Source organism: Dipteris shenzhenensis, chromosome 15 (assembly GCF_047967505.1).
Source record: "Dipteris shenzhenensis isolate YYH24624 ecotype China chromosome 15, Dip_SZ_1.0, whole genome shotgun sequence".
NCBI lineage: Eukaryota > Viridiplantae > Streptophyta > Polypodiopsida > Gleicheniales > Dipteridaceae > Dipteris > Dipteris shenzhenensis.
Window position 1 is genome coordinate 17,727,542 of NC_141610.1, and position 10,563 is coordinate 17,738,104.

A 10,563-nucleotide genomic window follows, 5' to 3' on the forward strand; every position below is an offset into this window, starting at 1 on the left:
GGTTTTGGTGATTTGAAACATTATGTATATGCCTACAATAGTTCTTGTTTCTCCCCTTGCACTTGGTCTGTTTTCGTCATTGAACCATCATTGGAATTTTCAAAAGAGACTTTGACAATTTGCTTGATAAAATATCACATATAAAATTGACATTCAATCAATAAGTAATATTTATATTTTGATGGAACTGATAATATATACACCATGAAAATATGTAAATCCAAGATTTTAAGTTAATCTATGGCCATGTATCAAAATAAAATTGATCTTGTTGGTATGGTTTAGTGATTTGAACCGTTATTGGAACTTTTAAAAGAGCCTTTTTATAAAAATGTCTCTTTTCTTAATAAAATATTGCAATCAAATTTGAAATTCAATAAATAAGGAACATTTATATCTTGATGGAACTTATGATATAGATCCCATACAAATATGATATAGATCCCATACAACTTATGATATAGATCCCATACAAATAAGGAACATTTATATCTTGATGGAACTTATGATTTTGAGTTTGTGTATGACCATGCATTAAACAAAAGTTGAAGGCTCAAAGGCTTTATATTAAAAAACTAAGATTCATGGTGGTAAAATTTTATACCCATGAAGTATACATATAAAGAACATGCAAGGCATGTTTATTGATGAGCATATATTTCTAAATGCTTTATGATATTATATTTAAAGAATTATAGAGTTCACTAAGAACGCATATGTCTTTTAAAATGTGTACACACATATATACACCCATATATAAAATGATGTATTTGAATATTTTCATATGAAGGAACTTCTCGAAATCCTATATAGGTCACGACATAGTCTTTTATATAGAGACACATCAGAGTCTAGAGCGCCCACTACTAGTAGTTAGCGGGTATACATGGGAGTTTGTCTACAGAGATGAGACGAGGGATCTAGGAGGGGTACGAGGGTTAGGAGGAGTCACAGTCCTTTACAGATCCACACTTTTGGGGGCCATCTCAGTGGAGTAGAGAGATCCACATTGCAGGTTTCTCTAGATCCAGATTCGGCACATGGATAGCTAGTATCTGTTTATTATAGTTTGCTACTTCCCCCTCGAGGCCTCCCGCTTTGCTAGAGATATTCAAGGAGAGGATGAGACATCCCCATTTGCTGCTCTTTATCAGTCCATTATTGACTTCTCTAGCCATGGAGAAGTCCTCCTACTTAGGGACTTCAATGCAAGTACAGGCACTCATCAAGCACCACTCCTCGACTTCAGGGATGATTCCACTCTACTGCTAGACATTGACCTCGAGGAGGTAGTTATGCTACGAGTTTCGCCTGACAAACGAGGACCGTTCACATCAGGCCCTTTTAGACCTCAGCAAGATGCATGATCTCATTATTTATAATGGTCATGACAGATGGCCCACATCAAGTGGCTTCATGTGCTTTCCACATGGGGGAGGCTTCAGTGTTGTGGACTACATCATGGGATTCCCTACCTTCATATCTCGCATCACTGACTTTACCATAGCACCTCTCCCTCCAAGGGCTAATCATACCTATCTCTTCTTTAGCATTTCTACCCCCCACTGTGCATCACCTTCTACCCTGTTGAGTTATTACTCCACCTACCATGATATATGCTTTGATCGCGATCACTCACCCACTTACTCATGCCATCTGTACATACTTCTCACATACATTAACTTTATACCCCTATTAGAGGATTGTGCTGCCCTAGTCACGAGCTCACTACACGAGGCTACTCTTCATGCCTTCCCCCACACCACTTGCCCACCACCACTTGGGATCGTACCTTGTAATAGTTGGTACAATGATGAGTGTAAGGCTTTACATCGTCAGCTCATATTCAAAACCAAAAATAGTCTTCCGAGCATACCAAAGATGCTACGTGAGTACCGTCGACTGGTATGCAAGAAGAAACTTGACTTTGTATGCTAAAACGAGGAGGGGCTATTGAACATTCTGCTCAGTAACAACTTTAAGGACTTTTGGCAGAGATTTCTTGAGGGACGGTCCCCCTCACCACTCATGGACACTTAGGTGTGGTTTGCACGCACTCTCTATGATATTCCAAATCAGCCAATCCCTAACCTATCACATATGCCACGTCCCACATCCTGCACCCTCTTCACTAGGGGGGTAAAGGATGTCGTAATGAAACTTCATAATGGCCGAGTGAAGGATCATGAGGGACTATGCACTGAGTTCATTGCATATGGAATTAACCTCCTAGCCCTGATCTTAGCAAAGCTATTTAATGAACCTGTTTGCTTGGGGTTCCCATGCACCTGGACCATTAACACTATATCACCCATTCACAAGGCAGGGGTTCCCATGAGCCCAGAGAAATACATGACCATTATGATTGGACATGTCATGTCCAAGATCTATGCATCAGTACTTGATTCTGAGGTCAGTAGATTTGCAGAGTGTTGAGGACTCAAAGCAGTGGGACAGGCCGGTTTTAGGTAGGATCATGGGACCATAGACCACATTCTCATGCTCAAATGTATCATTGAGGAGGTGAGGGCATGGAAGCAGAGGGTTTACTATTGCTTTGTGGATTTCCACAAGGCATTTGACACTGTTCCGAGAACCCACCTCATATGATGCCTACAGGATTTGGGTTATGACTAAGAGATCATCTGGGCTATCATGGCACTTTATGAGTGAGTTTCAAGCAGCATTCGGACAAGATCTGGATGGATAGATGAGATCATGAGAAATATCAGGGTTAAACAAGGGTGTCCCTTATCACCTACCTTGTTTGGCCTCTACACTGACGAGCTCGAGACAGTGATGCAGACACAGGGATGGGTAGGTTACTCTCTCATGGGCACACTGATCCGAATATTGCTTTATGCAAATGATGTGGCTCTCTTGTCTTCCTCACAATAGAGGGGCTCCAGAGACACCTTGACACACTACAGTCCTATGAGTCTCATGATTTGAAGGTCAACTTGGGTAAAACCAAGGTTATGAACTTCAATACATCTCGAGCCATCATGCGCGAGGAGCAGTTCGCATTTGATGGATCCCTAGTTGAGATAGTTTCATCATACACTTATCTTGGGGTCGTCTTTTTTGGACCCATATTCACTATGAGACCCACGATGCATGCACACCTGAGCAGAGGATATGCTTCATTGGCTAGACTAGAGAGGTAGTGCTTTTGCTCTTACTTTCAAGATCCATGCACGAAAGGGTTGCTTTTTGACTCCTTGGTCCGCCCAGCAGGGATGTATGGCAATCCATGTCGAGGGCCAGACTTGTCGGATATAGAGTGGGCTAGGGTGGAGTAGCTACAGGTTCTCATGTTATCACGGATGATCCGTGGTAAGCCATCCGTTCCTCACCAGATCATTCGAGCGGAGTTTGGGTCACCCCCAGTACAAATAGATGTTGCATTTTAGGTCATTACGTATCTATACCAAGTCAGGAAGTATGGGGATTACACCTCTGGGCATAGCAAGATACCATGGCTAGCATTGTTCTCTTCTATGGCACTTGCAGGCAGGGGGAGACTAGAGGTGTTGGTATGCACGCACAAAGAGATGGTTTGCAGGACTAGGGCTCCACCACATGGATAGGCTACCTCCATTCTAGTACAGCATGGATGCTTCGTTCTCTCCCCTCCTATCACATGAGGTCAACTAGGTTATCCGTGAGGATCTACTACAACTACACATTCCAGACTGAAGCTTCCAATGAAGCTAGGCTTCTATAGAGATCACTTCTTACATATCACAGTGGAGGGTTTCATTGATCCACCAGGAGACACACATATTCACCTACCCCACTCGTTTAGGATCTCTCTTGGGCAGTTTCGGGTCTCTTCACACAGACTTCGTATCAAGAGCAGTAGAACAGAGCGGTTACCTAGGGAGAGGCGCATATGCACACTATGTGACATGCAGGAGGTTGAGACAGAGGATTATTTAATCTTTAGGTGTCCCGTTTACCATGAGATCCAAGGATGTTTTTATTGCATCTTCAGAGATAGTTATGGGGTTTTGGCCCATTTCCTCTCCCACCCAAACCAGTAGTGTTTGGCTGGTTTCATTCATGAGATGCTTAGACACCATGAGAGGATACTTCGAGCATGGACACAGGAGCAGACTTCTTCCTTGATTGATACCTCTCAGAGCTCTATCATGGAGTTCTTTCAGCCAGATCACATAGACCCCCATGAGACAAGACCTCGGCATGACCGTAACCTAGAGCCTGTGATGCAATAGCTCATACAAAGGGTTGACACACAGATCATACTTGGGAACATCCCCTCCTTGTTTAGGGTTGCTGCCCGACCGACGAGGTTCACAATGGCCCTAGTTAGACATAGAGCTACGACCAGAGGAGACGTACCAGGACTGCATTCTTGAGGGGCCGATAGCGCTCAATTGCTGACCTCATGCCTCCACTTCCTCATCCATCCTGATGTCCTATTGTGCTGATGATGATGATGATGATGATTATGATGATGTCGATGCGGATGCTGAGATTGATGCATATAATCGACTATCGACATGACTATGTTGTACTTGGGACTTAGTACTACCATTTTTCATTCTACATTAGTGTGGATGCTCATTTAGTAGCTCCACTACCACAGCTCATTGTATCAGGTTTTTCATAGTCTCATAGACCCATCGGTCTTCCAAAGACTTTAATAAACTTTCTCTCTCTCTCTCTCTCTCTCTCTCTCTCTCTCTCTCTCCAAAATTTCATAAGATGCAAATGAAAATGTAGTAGCATAATGACTTGCAAGGAAAAAACATAGCCAAAGATAGAATTGGAAGTTTGATTGACTTATGTTGTGCCAAGCTAGTGTATGATGTGCTCCTGTTTTTGCTTGCATCCAATCTATAGCCTATAGACACCCTTCTTGTTTGGAGAAAGTCTCATGTTATTGTACCAGAACAATGCCATTGCAGTGATGAATTTCTCACTTAGGCAATCTCTCCTTTCTAGCAATTAGTTCATGCCAATAGACTTCTCACGTTGGGCTGCATATTTTTCACTCGATGGCAAGTTGTTGGAATCACATTAGTCCTTCTAATGGAAAACATCCTTGAAGTTGTGTGCCCAAGCAATTTTGTGGTTGTTTTAGATGAAAATAGCATAGCTAATGTCACCCTCTTTACAACTAGTTGATATAAGCTATGCACCCCTTTCACATTGTTGAGGCCATCCCTTAAGTTAGAGAGTATGACCTCTTGGGCTTGCAACTCTTGGGGTGTTGGAAGGGTAGACACTCGATGCATTCTTGGGTGTAGGATAAATCTTTTGAGGACACGAGCCTAGTAGTCCCCCAAATGACCTAATGTTGTTGCCTCAAATGCTCCCATTAGTTTTGAGACCACATCTTGTGTTCTTTGTTTTGATGGCACTACTCGAATGGATGCATCTGCTACCTCCAAGGCTAGCTACTAAAAAAGGAGGTGCTTTTCCTCGTGTTGTCTCTTCCTCCACATTCATTGCCAATGTGTCTTCCATTTTTTGTTTAGATATTATATCATCGATTTTCATGGCCTTCAACCTCCTCCTTGTACCTTGATCGGGTATATCACCTTTCCTATCTCGCAGCCTCTGTCTAGTTCTCTTGCAACCCATGACAAACTGTATCGCACAATGTGGCTCCTTATTTTAAATAAAGAAATCAAACAAAGAAATGGGATACAATTTCTACTATTAGATGAGCTAGCTTATGAAGAGAAACAAGCCCTCACTTGAAAGATTCATGACAGGAATGAAAATTTATTCACATTCCAACTTTTAAGAGAGCCTAAGGAGCACAGAGAGCCATAGGGGGCAAATGCCCCCGAGGAGTAGCGAATCAAAAGCAAGAAGGGGAAGAAGCCGAGTTCACAGATTTTGGAATAATGTTCAGGTGATAAGGTGAGACCAGTGCTGGACCTTAACCCCAGTTATGTACAATACTCCAATACATATATAAATGAATGACAAAGAAGATTAGGGTGTTCTCCACCTACCAAAACCTGTGTGGCTCTCTCTTTTGGCTCTCCCTCTCTCTCACCCTCTTTTGTTCCGCTTCCATTGTTGAGGTCTCTCACCTCATTCAAGTGTCTCCTCAAAGCTAGAGGCATGTTTAATCATTGTTCCCTATAGTCACATTTATGCAACAAACATGAATGAAGGACCTTAAAGATCTTGCGAATCTTGACTTGGCAACTTTGAAAAGGAGAGAAAATGTAGATGAGGGAAGAAATGGTGAGATTATGCACACATAGTCTCAAAGAAAGCCACATCTCACTCAAAAAATTTCAATTTTTTTGAAAGAATGAAGATGGAGAAAGGGAAACTCGCACAAAGAATGGCAAGATCATGAGCAATGGGAAATTCCACCAAAAGATGAGGAGGGATAAAGACTGAACATTCCTAGTCAAAACAAATGATTCAAAATTAGGGTTCTAGAGAGTAAAAAGTGAGAGGGTTCCCAAAACTAAGAAGGGGAAAATGTGGGATATGGAAGGAAGATTGTACTTTATTAGAACATTTTCTCCTTTTGGAGTGATGCTTATTTTCTTACACCAAACTTCATTGTTTCTCACACTAGCCTTTAAGTATTTTGCCTTTTCCCCCATCTTTAATTTAAAAAAAAATTTGGCTCACTTATATGAAAGGCTAATTGCTCCACCTTTAACTAATCCTCGTCAAGCCATTACCCATGAGAAGTATTACCGCACATATCTTCTTAAAATGGAAAAAGAAATTGAGAATATCTTCAAAAACATAAGAAACTATTTTCCTAAATAACCCCATGGAATATGAAAGATAAAATCCATATTAATAAAGACTATAACTTTTAAATTATCAAATGCCAAATGATAGTCACAAGACATAGCACATGAACTGAATGTATCCACTTCTTTAACATGTGAAAGAGGGACTAGCACCATGGTAAAACAAAAAATATTGAGTCAAACTACATGTCATTGGTAATAGCTAGTCCTAGGATTAGCGAATTTCTAGAGAGGTAGATTACTAGGCAAGGTCCTAGGGCTAGGAATAGTGATGCCATATAGAATAGAGATCTAAATGGTAAAAAACACTTGTGGCATATTTAGCCATCATGTAAAGCTATTTATTGGCATGAGGCATTATGCTCTGGGGATTCAATTATCTAGTTCAATCTTGACCATAGTCATGGGAGATTGGGAAGCTAGTTTGATGCCTCCCTTGTGGAGACAATTACAAGGTATAGGACATGGATGTCTATTGAACTAGGGCTAGGCCTTACCTCATGTCCTCTATGTGCTTGAGGTTGAGCTTGAGAAGCTTTATGGTTTCATGGTAAGTTGTGGATGGTGTTTTATAGTTTTGTCAGCCTTTGGTCAAATACAGCTATGAACAAGTGAAATCATAGGTCAATATACTCAATCAAGCAATTTTCCAGATCACTTCTCTTGTTCTTTGACTTCTGATTTTCTTCTTTTAATGCCTCTAAAATATTCCACTGAAAGATTGTGATAAGTATTAAGGTTTTTCATGATTAATCTAAAGTTTAAAGCCTAAATAATTATGATAAGTATTAAGGTTTGTCATGGTTAATCTAAAGTTCAAAAGCCCACAGAGTTATTACAATGCATGTTTCCTAAACGTTTTCTAAATTTTTTGAAGAGCTTGGTTTCCCTTTGACAATCTCTCCCCTAGACCCCTCTCAACATCCCCACTCAACCCCCTTCTCTACCTCACAAACACTCACCCCCCTCATAGCAACATTCTCTCTGCTCCTAGTTGCCATATGTAAAAAATATGGAGGAGGGATTCGAAATCCTTCAAAATTTGATGATATGTCTCCCTCGATATTCAATAGGTGGCAAGTCCCCTATTTGACATGTGGCTTTTCCTCTTCCCTATTTCTTTTAAATATTGTGATTCATTAAGATGTATTCCCCTATATACAACAACCAAAACTCAAGTACGTGTATATTTTTAATTTTGAAATTCTATCAAAGAAGCCACCTCTAATCTTAATTATGTTCAGGTCTATGGGAATGGATCATAGAATTAAGGATGATTGTAAGTAGTACCACTAAAAAAGCATCACCAATGACATTTTATGGGAATTTCCCAAATTTCTTTAAAAAAAAGATAACTTCTAGTGGGAAAGGCAGAGGTGATATCTATCAAAGCAACAAGTGTTCAATTCAGCTCTTCAACTCTATGGAATCAGACCTAGTTCCAATGGAAAAGGGATGTGAAGATGGCATCTTATAAAGAATTGCAATTTTATAACTCTTGATGGAAGCATTGGATTTCATAGCTATGAAATGAAAAAGTATTGTTTTCTTTGAAAAACTATCTAAATGTGCTACTCCTAAGAGCTATAAGGTTTTTTAATGCTAGAATTTTCCTCTCACACCACTCATTGGCCTACAAATATTACCAAATACATTCTTTCGAGAATTCTCTCTACCAACAAAGACTTGGCCGTTGCTTCTAGACTGTGCTCTGCCAACACACACGTTCTCCTACTAATTTTAAATTTTCTATATTCATATATCTTCTCTTCTATTTCTTCTTTCTTTTCTCTCCTCTTTCCTTCTCTTCTCTCCTCAAGTTCTAATTCAATTAATGAATGCACAATTATGAATAGGAGCACATTAAGTAAGCATCTATCCTTAATAACTATGCCAAAAATTTGTTAACCCAATTAGAACTTATAGTCTTTGTATTGTTTTGCAGGGACTTTAGAGCTCCAAGTATTTTTACTCCTTTATATGAGGACAATATCTTGACTAATTATATATATATATATATATATGTAGACACACACACGCAAATCTACTTACATACATATAAATATAACTATGTATGTAAGTAGATTTGTGTGTGTGTGTGTGTCTACATATATATATATATACTTATATTTATCCATATACTTATATACTCATATACTTATATACTTATATTTTTTCATATTTATATATGTTTGCATATGTATCTTGCCTCCATCCTACCACGTCTCTCTCTCTCTCTCTCTCTCTCTCTCTCTCTCTCTCTCTCTCTCTCTCTCTCTATGTCTCTCTCTCTCTCTTTCTCTGTTCTAATTTGGATGCTATCACCCCATAGTTGGGATTGTTGTTGTAAAGTGTGCCTTTACCTCAAGGAAGTTTTTTCTAGACCTTAAAGCTTCAAATTTAAGGGCATGGGTTCCTATCAAGCACTAGCCTCATATTTTCCCTACCTCTTACTACGTTCACACGTGGCAACTCAAACCCATCCTCGCAAATGTGACTTTAGGGGCTTTTAAGTAATTGAGAGACAATAATTTTTCTCCCACTCATTTAGATGTTTAGAAAGTGAAAGTAATTGAAAGTTTTATAAGTGAAAGTGAAAGTAATTGAAAGTTTTTTAAGTGGTTGAGAGATAATAAGTCTTCTTCCACTCATTTAAGTGTTCAAAGAGTGAAAGTAGTTGCATTTTTTTCAGCTAATAGACTTGCTAAATTGTCAAAATAAATGTGTTTTTTGTGCTCTAGCTAGGAAGGTGTGGAATGTAGTACATATGCTTTTAGAGAACCTCTAAACTAGAAGGTAGTACATATGCTTTAGAGAACCTCCAAACTAAAATGTTTTACCTTTAGACGATGCTCGTAAAGTTAAAAAGGATCTATGAGTAGAGATTATGTCACATGCTCTTTGCCACATGGATTTCCAAAAATGGTTTTTTCTTTATTCGTAATGTATTATTAGGGATGGAAAATCTACTAAGTTACTAATGAGGAAGATATGGAATTAGCTCTCTATGAGTTTAGGTTATGTTCTAACACAAAGTCCAATAAGGACTTTGATAACAAGATATGTAATGATATAAATATAAACGTTGAAATCTAGTTTGAAATATTTGTTTACACCTAAAAAAATTGTGCTGCTTGGAGCTAACTAGTGTAGCCATTCTTAAGTACATAGTTGAAGCGACAGGTCATCACATGACAATTATCATCAATTATAAACACAAGATTCTAGTTAAAGACCACAAAGGTCAAATGAAAATTTCAAGACAAAAAGAAAAAAAAAGTATAAACACTTAATTTGTGTATTGGATAAAGTAGATAAACCCATCAAAAGCTAATAAGAACTCTTGTAAGATACATTTTACTAACACACCTATTGCAATTTACTTGTGAGAAAGAATTGCTTGCGATGTTGTAAAGATGACTTGCATAAAGGCACCCGTTTTGTAAGACTAGGGTAAGGGTACATATTTTTGTAATTGCAAGAAAAACTTATTAGTAATAATAAAGGAATATTAAGCTAAGGTTGCATATTTACTTTATTGCAATAAAAAACTTATCTATATGCTTGGTAAGCTAGCAAACAAGTACAAACCAGAGTTGGGATGCAGTGCAGTATTACGTTGATTTTAAAAGGGCCTTCTTTGATGTTCTAGTCAATTGTAGCTTTACACATGGCATGCACATGCATGTGGGCGTGGGAGCATGCATGTTCATGTCTGAGATCTGTACATGTGTGACATGAATTACCAACTTTGCACTCACAAGTAAAGTTTTATTGTGCTAAATACTTATAAAACCAA